This window comes from Canis lupus, chromosome 31, assembly GCF_011100685.1.
Source record: "Canis lupus familiaris isolate Mischka breed German Shepherd chromosome 31, alternate assembly UU_Cfam_GSD_1.0, whole genome shotgun sequence".
Lineage (NCBI taxonomy): Eukaryota > Metazoa > Chordata > Mammalia > Carnivora > Canidae > Canis > Canis lupus.
Genome location: NC_049252.1, coordinates 32,030,395 through 32,043,911, shown reverse-complemented (window position 1 = coordinate 32,043,911; position 13,517 = coordinate 32,030,395). Strand labels below are relative to the sequence as shown.

Below are 13,517 nucleotides of genomic sequence, written 5' to 3'. Positions count from 1 at the left end.
ATTCATGAGAGACACAGAGAGAGAGAGAGAGGCAGAGACACAGGCAGAGGGAGAAGCAGGCTCCATGCAGGGAGCCCGATGTGGGACTCGATCCCAGGACTCCAGGATTGCATCCTGCGCCGAAGTGGCGCTATCCCGCTGAGCCACCCGGGCTGCCCGAGCATCTGCCTTTGGCTCAGGGTGTGATCCTAGGGTTGTGGGATCGAGTCCCACATCTGGCTCCCTGCAGGGAGCCTGCTTCTCCCTTTGCCTATGTCTCTGTGTCTCTCATAAATAAATAAATAAACAAAATCTTTTTAAAAATAAAATAAATAATAATGTAATATATCTCCATGTTAATGTTTATATTGACTATATGTTAAAATAATATTTTGGATAAATGTAAAAATTTAAAAAATATACAATAAGATTAGTGCCAACATTAATTTTACTTGTTTCTTTTTACTTTTTTAAACATAGCTATTAGAACATTTAAAATATAATATGTGACTTGTAATATTGGACAGCAGCAGTTTTGTGTAGAGTGGGTTTGGTGGATCTTTGAAAAATCTTACTGGGAGAGGGGCCAATCCTCACTCTGTGGGATTATCTGGCTCACAGCACAATATCTCGCATTCCAGGCCCTCCCTACCTGACTTCTAGTCGTCGTGACAACCGCACATATCTCCAAAATACTTACCTTGGGGCCACAGGGTGTGGACCACTCTCCCTACAGGATGAAGTTCCCAGCTACTCTCTCCAGGCTCCTCACACAGCTTTGGCCGCATACTCTATGCCTCAGCAGCCCCGAACTCCATGGACACCCCAAGTTTGCTTCTAAATTCCATCTGGATAATATTTCAAATCGCTTGCTGGTCACACAGACTCAAGGCACCTAGTACATTTAAGTATACTTAGTATGTTCACCGAGGTAATTCATAAACTGTGCCAATGAAACAAATCTCAAACTATTTTAAAGGATTCAAATAATATACAGTTATGTTTTCAGATCACAACAGAGTTGTGTTAGATCACAATAATTTCAATATAATTAGATTATGTTGAAGTAAGATATTTAGAAAAACTTCAAGTAGTGGAATCTAAACACACTACGGCATAGTTCATGGATCAAAGCATCATTGGGGAATTTAGAAGATACTTTGAGCTGAATGAAAAGGGAAACAACACATCACAATTTATAAGATGCAGGTAAAGCACTCTTTGGAGGGAAATTCATAATTCTATATGCATATAATAGAAAAGATGGTACATTTAAAACCAATAATCTGGGCACCTGGATGGCTCAGTGGTTGAGCACGGCTCAAGTCGTGACCCCGGGGTCCTGGGATCGAGTCCCACATCAGGTTCCCCGCAAGGAGCCTGCTTCTCCCACTGCCTATGTTTCTGCCTCTCTCTGTGTGTCTCTCATGAATAAATAAAATCTAAGAAAAAAAAAAAAAAACCTTTTCCACAGAGAAAATTCCAAATTATTCAACATCTAACAGAGAAATAGTACCCAAATTACACAAACTCTTGCAGAAACCAGAACACTCTGCTGTTCATTTCATGAGGTCAGCCTTGACACCACATCCTGAAGGAGACATTCCAAGTACAGATTTGCAAACTGATACGACCTCATAAACATAGAGGTAAAAATCTTCAGGGTATTATCCAGTATAATGCAGCAATATAGAAATACAGCATGAATTAACAGGGTTTATCAGATGTGATTCACCACATTAACAGTAGAAGAGAAATCATGTGATCACTAAAAAAATGGACAAAAATTCTACATCTATTAACGATTTTTAAAACTCTCAACACCACCACCACCACCACCAAGAAAACTCTCAACAAACTAAGAATATGGAGGAAATTTCCTTAACTGGATAAAGGGCATCTATGGAAAATCCATAGCTAACATCATACTTAATGATGAAAAACTAAATTTTTTCCTCCTGAAACTTGGAACAAATAATGTTTTATACTGGAGGTCCTGGCCAATGCAGTTTAAGTAAAAAACAATACAAAGCATAAGATTGGAAGAGAAAGAGTGAAAATGCCTCTATTTGCAGCCATAATTGTCTACACGAAAGATCTAAGGAGTAAAAAAAAATACTATGAGAATTAATAAGATCATTAATCAAGGGGACAGAACACAAGGTCAATATACAGAAATTATGTTTCTGTGCGCCAGCAAAAATCTCCTGGAAAATGAAGTTTAGAAATGGCATTTCCAGAGGCACATCTGTGGCTCGGTCGGTGAAGCATCTGCCTTCAGCTCAGGTCATGATCTCAGGATCCTGGGATTGAACCCAGCCTAGGCGTAGGAATCTCTGCTCAGCAGGGAGCCTGCTTCTCCCTCTCCCTCTGCCTGCCACTTCCCCTGCTTGTGTTTTCTCTCTCTGTCAAATAAATAAATAAAATCTTTTTTTTAAATTGCATTTCCAGGGGTATCAAAATGTGCAGCATAGTTAGGAATGTATTTAATGAAAAATACGAAAGACCAGAGTGAAAACTATAAAACATTAATGAGAGAAAATGTAAAAGATCTAAATAAATGGAGAGATATATCATGTTTACAAGTTGGAATCATCAATGCTGTTAACGTATTTGTTCTTCAAAAATTGATCTGTAGATTCAGGGCAATCGCAAAACCCCCAGGAGGGCCTTATGTATAAAATGATAACCTGCGTCTAAAGTGTACTTGGAAATGCAAAAGAGCTAGAATAGCCAAAGTTATTTTGAAAAAGGAAAATGCTGATGCTGGACTATACTCACTTGCTCAGGCTGCCATAACAAAATACCACAGGCTGGCTGGCTTAAACAACAGAGATTTATTTTCTCACCGTTCTGGAATCTGGAGGTCCCAGGTCCTTGATGACGGTGTCGGCAGGCTTCATTTCTCCTGAGGCCTCTCTGCTCAGCTTGCAAACAGCCACCTTCTCACTCTGTCCTCACATGGTCTTTTCTCTCCATGTGTATCCCAGGGGTCTCTCCTTTTCTCATAAGGACACAACAGTTTTGGATAAGGGCTCCACCCTTATGACCTCCTTTAACCTTAGTTACATCTGTGGCTTGGTCGGCTGAAAGGTTCTATTTCCAAATAAAGTCATGTTAGGGGTTAAGGCTTCAACATGTGAATTTGGGGGAGACACACAATTCAGTCTATAACACGGATCTCGCCCATAAAGAGTCTGATTCAGTTGTGCTGGGGATCCTGGTTATAGGATGCTTACATGAGTCGCCACAGCTGATAACCACTAAGTGAGGACTAGGGTCTCACCCCACAAAGGGGCGGAAGTCACGGAGGCTCTCTTGGGCCATGTGAACTCTGATTGAGGACATCAACTAGACACCTGCACAGATACCCTGTGAATAAGTGCCTGCTGGGAAAGAGTTCTATTTCAGACACGTCCCCCACCTCGTGTGGTCCTGGGATCGGCTGTGTAACATACTCAGCCCAATGTCAGGCACAGAATGAGGCTCACTAAATAGAAGTCATTGGCCAGGCACTAAATTTCACATTTGCTCCACTCGAAGATCCAGATTTTTCCCACTCTACCCTAGTGATTTCCATGATGTGAGGAAGCCTAGCAGTAAAAGAGAGGGGGGGAGCAATAATATTCTCATATTATGTAGTCAGAAGCCCCAGTGTTTAGGTGCTAGTGGATTTTTTTTTTTTCACTTTAAAGTTCCTGTGTTTGTATGCTGTCATTTTGGGGGGTGTGCTAACCAGAGCCATTTAGTGGCAGATGGTCTAGCCACCTCTTGCTACTTCCACTGCATGGACAGATAAAGATTTGTCAGCAAGGACCATGGGGCACCCCACAGCCAATCTAACATATGTGAAAGCCTTAGAAACAAACATAGTCCATTTCTCCTCTATTTGCTTCCTCAGGGTTAAGGGGACTATTTTTAGGATTGGTGAGGTGACAACTGGCAAGGGACTTGGAAGGAGTTTCCAGCATTTGCATCTACTTTATCTGAGCCCAGCCTCACCTCATGCCTTGTTGTTGATATCATCAGGGTGGTGGCTTGCAGGCTCCTCCCTCCTGCCCCCACCCCAGCTCTGTCTCAGTCTGGCTCTGACCCCTCTACCCAGCAAACTTTGGGCTGCTCCCTCCACAGGCTCCGCCACTGCCCACAGCTCCTATTCTGGAGTCCTAAGGCAGGAGGGGGAGAAGGATGCTGAGAAGCCAATGAGAAAGTCAATGAGAAGAAAGGAAACCAGGGCAGGCCACCAAGCAGGAGGGCCAGTATCCCAGCCACAAGTTCCCCACTTCGCCTCTTTCTTCACTCTCTTCAGCTCCAGTCTCTGAGGCTGCTCACAGCAGAGATGGGCATGCCATTTTCACAGAGCTAGGTCCCCAGGCTGGCAGAGCCTGACAGGCTTGGTTCATACCAGCAGAAAGTTGGAGACAAGTAGTAGATTCCATTCTGCATAGTCATTTTCCTTGCCTTATCTCCCTGCCATTTGAGGTGCTTTTCCACCAGCTGCCCGGCCAAGAGAAGGCATGCTGGAATATCTCTGGCCTGTCAGGAGCAGCTGCTCTAGAATGCTTAATGGCCTGTCTCTGGGTGGTCAGGCTGCCCTGACATGCAGTGAGACAGAGAAGGTCCACCTCTTTCAAAGTGTGGCATAGGGAAAAAGTGAGATATAAGAGAGTTTGACATTAGAACTTAAAACAAGTCTAAAATCCTTTGACCATTGGGGAAAAAATTGCAGATACACATAGGAAACTATTCTCTTTGCCTTTGAAGAACATAAACCTCATTCATTTATTCATTATGTTTCTATGATAGCTTGTTATCATCTTCTAAGTAAGGTGCCTTTTTAGGTGCTGTGAGCAATATAAGTATAACCCAGGTGTCAGCAGGAGTTCTCAGATCTCTGAGTCGGGAAAGGTTAAGTTGAATCCATCTCTTCTTTGCCCTGTCCTGTGAAAGTCTAAATTTCCCTTAAATATACTATCAAGTTCCAGAGGGCTTCTTCTTTAGACCAGCTCATTATCCAAGTTTCTGCTGCTCTGTTCCACAACTCATGGAATCATAAAACCCTTCTTCAATATGTACTTTCCATAGAGTTCAACTAACACAGAATCTATAACTATAATAAAAGTGGAGGGTTGAGAAGGAGGCACTTATATTACAAAAATGCAAACAACTTCAAATGGTGTATTAGACACCTTTTTTTTAAAATACCTTCCAGGACTTTCAGGTCTGCTCAGAACTGAAGAACAGGTATTGGACTTGTTCTATCACAAAAAAATAAAACCGGACAAAGGTAAAGCAACTGCTTTAAGACATCGGATAAAAGCCATTAGAGGACTATGGTCCCTGAGGAAAGTGAAACATTAGTTAAGTGCCACATTCATCCTAGCTTTCTGCCTGGGGACACTTCGCTTAGCATCCTATTCATTTAGTTGAGATCCTAGAAAGGGTTGCTCCAGCGTAAAGCCACTCTAAGCATTTCTTCACAAAGCCTATTATTAAGACTTGGAAGGTTAAGATCTATCAACAAATTAGCTGCCTTTCAGAATAAAATGATGCATTATTTAAGGGAAGACAACTAAATACAGACTCTCAACAAAGAAGCATCCACAATATCTGACATATAATCCAAAGGAGATAGTGTTTAATGAGTACAGAGTTTCAGTTTGGGAAGATGAAAAAGTTCTGGAGAAGGATCGTGGTGATGGTTGCACAACAATGTGGATGTACTTAACACCACTGAACCATACAGTTGAAAATAATTAAGATAGTAAATTTTATTTTATGTTTATTTTACTACAATATTTAAAAATACCCTCTAAGACTGCTGCTTCCAGGAAGAACAAGGGCAAAACGTACCCTCTTGAAACACTAAAAAACACCAGAAAAATGACATGCAAACAGTGGGCATCAGGCAGCACAGAACAGTAATCCCTCAGAAAGGGAAAACAAACGAGCCCTACAATGTCCCCAATTTACTACAATGTCCCCAGAGTTTCCAGACTATAGCACTGGGAGGGGAAAACCTGATGGAGGCAGTAGTCTCCCTGAATTGAGAAAATGCAGCTGGGAGTCAAAGAGGCCAAGGTAGCCAGAGTGAAGAAGGCAGAGTACATGGAGAGAAGAGAATCATATAGAGAGGGTCCCAGAGACTTGTGGAGAGTCCCCTTGAGTCTTCAGCTGATTACTGATCAACACGTGCATATGATGACACCAACAGAGGCTGGAGAAAGAATCACTCAAAAGGACTGGAGGGAGGGGTGCGTGGTGGCTCAGTCAGTGGAGCATGTGACTCTTGATCTTGGGATTGTAGGTTTGAACCACATGTTGGGTGTAGAGATTACTTAAAAATAAAATATTTTCTAAAAAAGGACCAGAGGGGTGGGGCACCTGGGTGGCTCAGTGGTTGAGCATCCGCCTTCAGCTCAAGTGGTGATCCCAGGGTTCTGGGATCAAGTCCCACATCAGGCTCCCTGCAAGGGAGCCTGCTTCTCCCTCTGCCTATGTCTCTGCCTCTCTTTGTCTCTCTCGTGAATAAATAAAATCTTTTTTTTTTTAAAAGGAGCAATAATGATTCCAAATATCTAGAATACAAAGGTTCATAATTTACAAAGTATCATCATATAGAATATCCAGAAGCAATGGAGAAATAAAAGCCCCAGTTCAAATCTACTCAAGTCTCAACTAACAAAGTTTAAAATAAAAAAAAAGTATCAAACTTTTTCCAAGAAGCTTAATTGTACTATGGAACAAAGCTCAAGAATATTCATAGAAAATTACCTGCCACATACAATAAAATTTATACTGTCTAGCCTTTAACCAAAAATCACCAGACATGCCAAGAAGTAGAGAAATATGATCCATAGTAATGAGAAAAATCAATCAACAAAAACAGAAAAAAGAGGGAGACAGATGATAGAATTAGTAGACAAGAACATTAAAATAGTCCTCATAACCATATACTTTATGTTTGAGAAGGTAGAGGAAATGGTAAGCATGTTAAATAGAGACACAGAAATATTGAAAAGACCTAAGATGAACTTCTGGACTTGAAAATTACAATGTCTGGGGATCCCTGGGTGGCTCAGCGGTTTGGCACATGCCTTTGGCCCAGGGTGCAGTCCTGGAGTCCCGGGATCGAGTCCTGCGTCGGGCTCCCGGCATGGAGCCTGCTTCTCCCTCTGCCTGTGTCTCTGCCTCTCTCTCTCTATCATAAATAAATAAATAAATCTTTAAAAAAAAAGAAAATTACAATGTCTGAGATGAAAAATATGCTTGGTGGGATTACTAACAGATCAGACACTGTAGGGATAAAAAAAAATCAGTGAATTAAAAAATATAAAAATACTACCCAAAATGAAGCATGGGGGATCCCTGGGTGGCGCAGCAGTTTGGCGCCTGCCTTTGGCCCAGGGCACGATCCTGGAGACCCGGGATCGAATCCCACGTCGGGCTCCCTGCATGGAGCCTGCTTCTCCCTCTGCCTGTGTCTCTGCCTCTCTGTCTCTCTCTCTGTGTGACTATCATGAATAAATAAATAAAATCTTTAAAAAAAAAAAAAAAAAAAAACAAAACAAAACAAAATGAAGCATGGTGGGGGGAACTGGAAAAAAAGGTGAATAGAATATCATTGAGCTGTATAAGATAACTTCAAGCAGCCTAACATATCTGTAATTGGACACCACTGGAAAAGTGGGAGGACAAGGAAAAGATCTGAATAAATAACAGCTGAGAATTTTCTAAGTTTGATGAAACAAACTTAGGCCCACAAACCCAAGAAATTCAAGGAACTTAGGCCCACAAACCCAAGAAATTCAAGGAACTATAAGCACAAAAATCATGAATAAACTACATCAAGGCACATCATAATCAAATTGCTCAAAAACATTGATAAAGAGAAAATCTTGAAAAGCAACCAGGAAAAAAAGCACATTACATTCAGAGAAACAAAGATAAGAATGACATGAGATGTCATATTGGAAACAATGTGAGCCCAAAGACAATGGAACAAATATTGATAACATTGAAAGTACAAAGCTATCAACCTGGACTCTATGGTCATGAAATATATCTTTCACAAAAAAGTAAAATAGCTTTTCAGACACTGAAAAGGTGAATTAATTCATCACTAGGAGACTTGATCCTTAAAAACTGGTCATTTCATAGTAATATAAAATCAATTCATCAAGAGGACATATTCTAAATATTTATGCACTTGATAACTCAGCTTCAAAATACACAAAGTAAAATCTGTTGGAACTCTAAGAGACGAATCCACAATTATAGTCAGAAGTTTCACACTGTAATTAGGAGAATGAATTGACAGATAATCAGAAAGTATATAAAAGGCTTGATTTTTCCCAACCATTTTAATTTGTTGATTGACATTTCACTGACCAACAGCAGAATACATATTCTTTTTTAAGTGTTCATGGAACATTTGCCATGGCAGACCATGTTGTGGGACATAAAAAACTCTTAATATTTTTGGGGCAACTGGGTGGCTCAGTTGATTAAGTATCTGACTCTTGGTTTTGGCTCAGGTTGGGATCTCAGGGTCCTGGGTTCAAGACCTGTGTCTGGCTCGGAGCTCAATGGGGGAGTCTGCTTGAGGATTATCTTCCTGTCTTCCCCCTCTCCCTGTCTCTCTCAAGTAAATGAATATTTTTTTAAAAACTCAGCATTTTCAAAGGATTCAAAACACACAAAGTTTATTCTCTGACTCTTGGAATTAAATTAGAAATCATAACGGAGTGTGCTTGCTTCTGTAGCACATATGCTAAAATTGGAACGATACGGAGATTAGCATGGCCCCTGAGCAAGGATGACACACAAATTCATGAAGTGTTCCATATTTTGGGGGGGGGGGGGTAACTGGGTGACAGGCACTGAGTAGGGCACTTGATGGGATGAGCACTGGGTGTTATACTATATGTTGGCAAATTGAATTTAATTTTTTAAAAATGCAAAAAAAATCAATAACAGAAAGATATCTTTTAAAAACCCAAATAATTGGAAACTAAATAATATATATACTTAAGATTTTGTTTATTCATTCATGAGAGACACAGAAAGAGGCAGAGACACAGGGAGAGGGCTTCCCTCTTCCCGCAGGAAGCCCGATGGAGGACTTGATCCCAGGACTCTGGGATCACGACCTGAGCCAAAGGCAGACACTCAACCACTGAGCCACTCAGGTACCCCAATAATATAACCCATAGGTAAAAGAGAAAATCAAAATCAAAATGAAAAAATATTTTGAACTGAATCAAAATGAAAACGGTACATTACAGGGCTTCATGAGGAATTTTACCAACCATTTATGAAAGAAATAGTACTGGTTCTACATAAAGCCTTCCAGTAAATCAAAGAGAGAGTACTTCTAAACTGATTATATGAGGCCAAATATTTATTCCATTATCACAACTAGGGAAAGACATTATAAAAAAGATATTACATACTAATATTCCTCATAGACATAGATGCAAAAATTCTAAAACAAATTGGAAAGTTGAATTCAACAATAATACAAAAAGGATGGCCAAATGAGATTTATCCCAGGGAAGTAAGATTGACATAACATTTGAAAACCAATCAATATAATTTACCATATTAACAGACTAAAAAGGGAAAATAACATAATCATCCAAACTGATGCAGGAAAAAAAAAATTGACAAATCCAACACTGATTTCTTTAATTTAAATTGAAATATAACTGACATATAATATCTTATTAATTTCAGGTGTACATCATAGTGATTAAAGATCTTCATATCTTACTAAATGATCCCTATGATAAATCTAGTTACCATCTGTCACTATACAAAGTTATTACAATATTACTGACTCTATTCCTTATGTTGTACATTACATCCTCATGACTTATTTTTTTAACTGGAAGATTTTACCTCCAAATCTTCTTCACATAGTTTGCCTTCCCTCCAACCCCTATCCCCTCTGGTAACTAAAGGCTTTTTCCTTCTAACTATGAGTCTGTTTCTGTTTTGTTTGTTCATTTGTTTTTTTAGATTCCATATGTAAGTGAAATCATAGTATTTGTCTTTTTTTGACTTACTTCACTTAGCATAATACCCTCTAGGTCCCTTCATTTTGTCACAAATGGCAAGGTTTCATTCTTCTTTTTAAAAAGATTTTATTTGTTTATTCATGAGAGACACACAGAAAGAGGCAGAGACACAGGCAGAGGGAGAAGCAGGCTCCGTGCGGGAAGCCCTACATGGGACCTGATCCTGTGACTCCGGGATCACGCCCTGAGCCGAAGGCAGACACACTTAACCACTGAGCCACCCAGGGGTCTCATTCTTCTTTATGGCTGAGTATATTCCATTGCATATGTTTATACCACATCATCTTTATTTATTCAACTCATTAATGGACACTTAGGTTGCTTCCATAGCTTGGCTATTAAAATAATGCTGCAAAGAACATAAGGGTTCCAATCAGTGTTTTCATTTTCTTTAGATAAATATCCAGAAGTGGAATTCTTGGATCATATGGTAGTCCTCTCTTTAATATTTTGAGGAACCTCCATTCTGTCTTCCATAGTGGCTGCACCAATTTACATTCCCACCAACAAGGTAAAAGGGTCTCCTTTTCTCCACATTCTCCAACACTCGTTTTGTCTTTTTGATAAAGCCAATCTGATAGGTGTGAGGTGGTAACTCATTGTGGCTGTGGCTCCCTTTGATTTGCATTTGCCTGATAATTAGTGATGATCTTTTTATGTGCCTATTAGCTATCTGCATATATTTGTGGGTAAAAATGTCTATTCAGAAGTATCTGCCCATTTAAAAAAATTTTAATATTAGGTTGTGTAAATTCATTATGTATTTTGGATATTAATCCCTTACCAGATGTATGATTTGCAAATATCATCTCCTATTCAGTAGGTTGCCTTTTCATTTTTTTGATGGTTTTCTTGGTTGTGCAAAAGCTTTTTTAGTTCGATGTAGTCCCGTTTGTTTTAGTTTTTGTTTCCCTTGCCTGAGACTGGTCCAAAAAATATTGCTAAGATTGATGTTGAAGAGCTTACTGCCTATGCTTCTTTCTAGAAGTTTTATGGGTTTATGTAAGTCTTTAATTCACTTTTGTATCTAGTGTAAGATAGTGGGTCCAGTTTCCCTAACACCATTAATTGAAGAAACTGTCTTTTCCTGATTGTATATTCTTGCTTCCTTTGTCATAAGTTAATTGAGTGTATATGTAAAGTTTCTTTCTGGGCTCTCTATTCTATTCCATTAATATGTATGTCTGTTTTTGTGCCAGTACCGTACTATTTTGACTACTATAGCTTTATTGCATATTTTGAAGCCAGGAGCATAACAGCTCTAGCTTTGTTCTTCCTTCTGTTTTGTGTATTCAGGGTCTTTGAGGCTCCATACAAATTTTAGGATTCTTTGTTCTACTTTTGTGAAAAATGCCATTGGCAGTTTGATTGGGATTGCATTGAATCTATAGATTGCTTTGGATAGTATGGATATTAATATCAACAATATTAATCCTTCCAATCCGTAAGGAAAGTGTATCTTCTCACTTATTTACATCATTTTCAATTTCTTTCCATTAGTATCATTGTTTCCAGAGTACAGGTCTTTCACCTCCTTGGTTATATTTATTCCTAGGTATTTTATTCTTTTCTGATGTAACTGCAAATGGAATTGTTTTCTTAATTTCTCTTCCTGATAGCTCGTTATTAGTGTATAGAAATGCAACCAACTTCTGTATGCTAACTTTGTACCTTCTGATTTTTACTGAATTCATTTATAGTTCTAATAGTTTTTGGTGGAGTCTTTAGGGTTTTCTATATACAGTATTATGTCATCTGTAAATAGTGAGTTTCACTTCTTCCTTTCCAATTAGGATGCCGTTTATTGCTTTTTCTTGTGTAATTTTCTTGCCTAATTTCTTGCTTGTCTAAGTGGCAAGGATTTCTACTACTTTATTAAATGCAAGTGGCAAGAGCAGGCAAACTCGTCTTGTTCCTGATCTTAGAAGAAAAGTTTTCAGTTTTTCCCCATTGAGTATGATGTTGGCTATGGGTCTGTCATATACTGCCTTCATTATGTTGAGGTACATTCCTTCTATACCCACTTTATTCATTTTTTTTATCATAAATGAATGTTGAATTTTGTCACATGCTTTTTCTGCAGCTATTGAGATAATCATATGATTTTGATCTTTCATTTTGTTAATTTGGTGTATCACATTGATTGATATCCAGTATTGGACCATCCTTGCTGCCTCGAGTAAATCCCATTTAATCATGGTGCATAGTCCTTTTAATGTATTGTTGAGTTTTGTTTACTAATATTTTGTTCAAGATTTTTGCATCTACCTTCATCAGGGATATTGGCCTGTAATTTTATTTTTATGTGGTGTGTTTGTTTGACTTTGATATTTCTGATTTAAAACAACATGCACGGGGATCCCTGGGTGGCGCAGCGGTTTAGCACCTGCCTTTGGCCCAAGGCGCGATCCTGGAGACCCGGGATCGAATCCCACGTCGGGCTCCTGGTGCATGGAGCCTGCTTCTCCCTCTGCCTGTGTCTCTGCCTCTCTCTCTGTGTGTGACTATCATAAATAAATAAAAATTAAAAAAAAACATACATGCACACACACAAACCTCAACAAACCAAGAATACAAATGAATTTCCTCAATATAATAAAGGGCATCTCTGAAAAACCTACAGTTAGCATTATAAACATGGAAAAATACTTAGTCCTTTCAGCATAAGATGAGGAATAGGTAAAACTGCCTGCTCTCACTGCTTCTATTCAGTATTTTATACAGTTCAGTAAGACAAAACATTAAAGAAATCCAGGTAGAAGGGAAGAATTAAAACTGTCTTTATTGTCTAATGATATGATTATCAATGAAAATTCTTTAGTCTAGGGCAGCCTGGGTAGCTCAGTGGTTTAGCGCCGCCTTCAGCCCAGGGTGTGATCCTGGAGACTCGGGATCAAGTCCCATGTCGGGATCCCTGCATGGAGCCTGCTTCTCCCTCTGCCTGTGTCTCTGCCTCTCTCTCTCTCTCTCTCTGGTCTCTCATGAATAAATAAATAAAATCTTAAAAAAAAAAAAAGAAAATTCTTCAGTCTATAAAAAAGCTACTAGTGTAAGTTGGTTTATCAAGTTTGTACATTGTAAAATAAATATACAAATATCACTTGCATTTCAATATCCTAGTTATGAACAATCAGAAATTGACATTAAAACAAAAATCATTACCAACAGCATCAAAAAAAGAAAATACTTGTATAAACTTGACATAATATGTGTAAGATCTCTCTCTCTGAAAACTGCAAAACATTCCTGAGAGAAACTAAAGAAGACTTGAATAGAGAGATGTACCATGTTCATAGAGTGGAAGATTGAATATTGTGAAGATGTCAAGTCTCCTCATATTGATATATGGGTTTAATTAAATCCATGTTAAAATCCAAGCAGGCTATTTTTGTAGAAATTAACACATTGATCCTAAAAAGAGTTGTAAACCAACTAAGAGAAAAACATGCACTGAGG

The 13,517-nt window shown here is 38.9% G+C and overlaps 1 non-coding gene across 1 annotated transcript; it reads left to right on the top strand.

Annotated features, from left to right (window-relative positions):
* Positions 1-8,728: 8,728 nt before the first annotated feature.
* On the top strand, positions 8,729-8,832 carry LOC119867119. The gene has a single exon (XR_005382489.1). It is a non-coding gene; the product is annotated as a U6 spliceosomal RNA (small nuclear RNA).
* Positions 8,833-13,517: the final 4,685 nt, after the last annotated feature.